The sequence below is a fragment of the Phacochoerus africanus genome, chromosome 4, assembly GCF_016906955.1.
Source record: "Phacochoerus africanus isolate WHEZ1 chromosome 4, ROS_Pafr_v1, whole genome shotgun sequence".
Lineage (NCBI taxonomy): Eukaryota > Metazoa > Chordata > Mammalia > Artiodactyla > Suidae > Phacochoerus > Phacochoerus africanus.
This window is the reverse complement of record NC_062547.1, coordinates 74605679-74610742: the sequence shown is the minus strand read 5'-3', so window position 1 is coordinate 74610742 and position 5064 is coordinate 74605679.

Genomic DNA, 5064 nt, shown 5'->3' with positions numbered 1-5064 from the left:
CCCTCCCCTGTCAGCTCTGGGCGGGGGCTGGACCTGGGCAGGTCCAGGGATCCCAGGGAAATCCCAGCCTCTCCAGTCCCTGCAGAAAGACAGGGAGGCCTGGCAGGAGTAAGGGATGGCGGTTAGGGCTGCTGGGAGGCTTTCAGTGCAGGAGGGGTGGGGTGGGGGTGGGGAACCTAGCTAAGCAAAGGCCTGGAAGGGAGAAAGAAGAATGGTGCCAGAGTGGCAAGGAGATATATGACCAAAGAGTGACAATGTTCTTTAATAAAAATGTTAGAGCAATTTTTTTTTTGTATCTACCAAAAAGTCTTGCAGGCGCTTTGATAGGAACAGCATGAAACGTGTATATCAGTTGAAGGAAACTTGATGTCTCTGTACCGTGTAGTCTTCCAACCCACCAACCCACAGACATGGTCTTTCTTTCCCTTTTTTTTTTTTTTTCGCTTTTTAGGGTCGCACCCATGGCATATGGAAGTTCCCAGAATAGGAGTGGAATCTGAGCAGTAGCCTCCAGCCTACACCACTGACACAGCAACCAGCAACACGGGATCCAAGCCTCGTCTGTGACCTACACCACAGCTCACAGCAATGCCGCAATGCCAGGGATCAAACCAGCAACCTCATGGTTCCTAGTCGGACTCTTTTCCGCCACCACGACGGGAACTCCTCTTTTTTTTCCCTTTTTTTTTTTTTTTGGCCGCACCCGAAGCATGCAGAAGTTCCCAGGCCAGGGATCAAAGCCTTGCCACAGCAGCGACCAGAGCCACAGCAGTGATAACACCAGTTCTTCCACCCTCTGAGCCACCAGGGAACTGATACTTTCAGGTTCTCTTCATTTATTTAAATCTTTGATTTCTTGGAGTTCCCGTCATGGCGCAATGGTTAACGAATCCGACTAGGAACCATGAGGTTGTGGGTTCAATCTCTGGCCTTGCTCAGTGGGTTAAGGATCTGGAGTTGCTGTGAGCTGTGGTGTAGGTTGCAGACGCGGCTCGGATCCCGAGTTGCTGTGGCTCTGGCGTAGGCTGGTGGCTACAGCTCCGATTCGACCCCTAGCCTGGGAACCTCCATATGCCGAGGAAGCGGCCCGAGAAAAGGCAAAAAGACAAAAAAATAAAATAAAATAAATAGGAGTTCCCGTTGTGGTGCAGTGGTTAACGAATCCGACTAGGAACCATGAGGTTGCGTGTTCGGTCCCTGGCCTTGCTCAGTGGGTTAAGGATATGGCGTTGCTGTGAGCTGTGGTGTAGGTTGCAGACAAGCCTCGGATCCCGCGTTGCTGTGGCTCTGGCGTAGGCTGGTGGCTACAGCTCCTATTAGACCCCTAGCCTGGGAACCTCCATATGCCGAGGCAGCGGCCCAAGAAATGGCAAAAAAGACAAAAATAAATAAATAAATCTTTGATTTCTTTCATCAGTGTTGTATAGTTTTCAGTAACCAAGTCCTGTACCTGTTTCATTAGATTTATATCCAAGCATTTCTTTTCTTTTTTTGGAGCAATTAAAAGTGACATTGTATTTTTTTTTCTTTTCTTGTTTGTTTGTTTGTTTGTTTGTTGGCAGCACTCATGGCATGCAGAAGTTCCTGGGCCAGGGATTGAACCCATACAACAACAGTGACAACACTGGATCCTTAACCCACTGAGCCACCAGAGAACTCTGCAGCACTATATTTTTTAATTCCAGTTTTCACATATTCATTGCTGGTATACAGGCATGCTCTTGATTTTCATGTGTGGACTTCTCCTATAACCTTGCTGAACTAAGTCATTTCTTAGTTCTAGGGGTGTTTGTTTGTTTGGGTTTTTTGTTTGTTTGTTTGTTTTGTTTGTTTGTTTTGTCTTTTTAGGGCTGCATCCAGCATATGGAAGTTCCTAGGCTAGGGGTCAAATTGGAGCTGCAGCTGCCGGCCTACACCATGGCCACAGCGACATGGGATCCAAGCCGCATCTGCGAACTGCACAGCAGCTCAAGGCAACGCCGGATCCTTAACCCACTGAGCAGGGCAAGGGACTGAACCCCCATCCTCATGGATGCTAGTTGGGTTTGTTACCATTGAGCCACCACGGGGACTCCTCTAGAGGTGTTCTTTCGATTTGGTACACAGGCCATTATATCATCTACAAATCAGGTGAGTTTCATTTCTTCCTCCCTTCCAATTTGTACACCTTTTATTTTCCTAACCATTAAGTATGATGTTAACTAAAGGTTTGTAGATATTCTTTACCAAGTTAAGGTAGTTTCCTTTTGTTCCTAGTTTGCTGAGAGTTTTCATCATGAGTGGGTGTCGAATTCTGTCAAAATGCTTTTTCTGCATGAATTGATATGCTCTTGGGAACTTCCTTTAGCTTGTGTGTTAGTTTCCTATGGCTGCAAATTATCCTACATGTAGAAGCTTAAAATAACATAAATGCATTATCTTACAGCTCTGTTGGTTAGAATTTCTTTCTTTCTTTCTTTTTTCTTTTTCTTTTCTTTTCTTTTTTTTTTGTTTGTCATTTTAGGGTTCCATCCATGGCATATGGAGGTTCCCAGGCTAGGGGTCAAATTGGAGCTGTAGCTGCCAGCCTACACCACAACCACAGCAACGCCAGATCCAAGCCATGTCTGTGAGCTACACCAGGCTCATGGCAACAGTGGTTCCTTAACCCACTGATCGAGGCAAGGGATGAACTCGAGTCCTTATGGATACTAGTTGAGTTTGTTACCGCTAAGCCACACGGGAACTCCTTATCTGGTTTTGGTATCAAGTTAGTTCTAACTTCATAAAATGTATTGGATAGTAATCCCTCTTCAATTTCCTGGAAGAGATTATGTAAAAATGGTGTTAATTCTTCTTCGAACCTTTGTAGAATTCTCCATTTGGGCTTGCAGGTGTCTCCTTTGGGACTTTTATTTATTTATTCATTTTTTTCCAAGCAAAGGAATACTTTTTCCTTAATATCATAAAGTTTTTTAAACACATGATAGCAGAGTTCCCATTGTGGCTCAGCAGGTCAAAAACCCGACTAGTATCCATGAGGATGCAGGTTTGATCCCTAGCCTCGCTCAGTGGATTAAAGGACCTAGCATTGTTGCAGGCTGCAGCCTAGGTATGGCTTGGTCTGGCATTGCTGTGGATGTGGCATAGGGTTTTGACCTTAAATATTTGTTAGGTCTGCTACTGAAATGAACTTATAGATTGGCAACTTGTGAATCTAAAAGCTACCTAGCCCCCTTTCTGGGACTTTTAACATTACAAATTCAATTTTTTGGAGTTCCCATTGTGGCTCAGTGGAAATGGATCTGACTGGCATCCATGAGGACACAGGTTCGATCCCTGGCTTCACTCAGTGGGTTAAGGATCTCGCATTGGTGTGAGCTGTGCTGAAGGTCACAGACGAGGCTCAGATCTGATGTTGCTCTGGCTGTGGTGTAGGCCAGTGGCTAAAGGTCCAGTTTGGCCCCTAGCCTGGGAACCTCCATATGCCACAGACACAGCCCTAAAAAGACAAAAATTAAAAAAAAAAATTGGAGTTCCCGTCGTGGTGCAGTGGTTAACAAATCCGACTAGGAACCATGAGGTTGCGGGTTCGATCCCTGCCCTTGCTCAGTGGGTTAACAATCCGGCATTGCCGTGAGCTGTGGTGTGGGTTGCAGACGCAGCTCGGATCCCGCGTTGCTGTGGCTCTGGTGTAGGCTGGCAGCTACAGTTCTGATTAGACCCCTAGCCTGGGAACCTCCATATGCCAAGGGAGCTGCCCAAGAAATAGCAAAAAGACTAAATAAATTAATTTAAATTTTTTTAAATTTCCTTAATATTTGTAAGGTTATCTGGACTTTATACACATAGCAAAGAAGAGCCTTTGGAGTCCACTCAAGAACTTTGTGACTCTGGGCAACCTCTTTTCCAGTAATGTTGATTACAGTACCTGCCATTTAGGGGTGCCATAAATTGTTAATGGTTAATGAGGTCACAGTGAAAGTTCCCCAGGCCAGGAATCAAACCCGTGCCATTGTGCCAAACCTGATCCACAACACTGGATCCTTAACCTACTGAGCCACCAGGGAATTCCTCACAGGAGTTAGTTTTAATTTTATTTATCAGAGGCAATAGGGAGTCAGAGAAGGATTTAGAGCAGGGGAGAAAGGTGGTCCTAGTTGCATTTTAGAACGATCCCTCTGGGGCCAGAGTGGGAAATGGATGGGGAAGGGGTGAGTATGGAGACCTGAGACCCTGGGAGATGGCCAGGGTCCAGATGACAGAGGCTGGAGGTCCAGCCTGGGGTTTAAGGAGAGTTGACAAGAGAGTAGGCAAGGATACAGAGGAATAAACTGAGGGCCAGTTTGGGCTCTGCAGAGTCTGAGTGGCTGGGGGATGCCCGGTTGGTGGCTAGACCCTGGGTGAGCGATGTGATGACTCCATGAGTCTTGGGGGGAAAAAATTGAGTGTGGATGAAAATTCAATTAAGTATCATATTAGGAAGGGAGAAAAAAAGGAATTCTACTTGAGCCAAATTGAGGATTATAATCTGAGAATCTGCTTCTCAGAAAACTCTGAGAACTGTTCCCCCTGTTAGAAGTTGAAGGTACAGTCATATACATTCTCAAGCCAAGGATCATACATCAAGATGACACACTGATATTTTACATAAAGCTCACCAAGGATACACAGTCCAGGTAAACACATATAAAGCAAGAAGCAAATCAACATGACCTCCTACAGAGCTGGGAAAGAATATTATTAAGTAGTCACACTGCTAGCTTTAGAAGAAAAAAAATTGATCTTCACTCTCAAGCAGGCGTTCTCATCTTTGAGGATCTCTAGAGGATAATGTGTAGTGCAGATGCTCATTACATCTGGGAGGGATGTTGGAAAGGAGGGAGGGAAGGAGGAAGGAGGTGCAAAGAAACAGAAAATTTTATTTTTTTCTTGTCCTTCCTTTAGATACAAATTTTATTTCATCACGTGAAATTTTATTTCATTATGTGTAATAATCATTCACATTCCCCAGCTCTTACTACATGTCATGCTCTGTTCTTTAACAACTCTGCGGCAGGAATTAGTCATCCCACAGGGAAACAG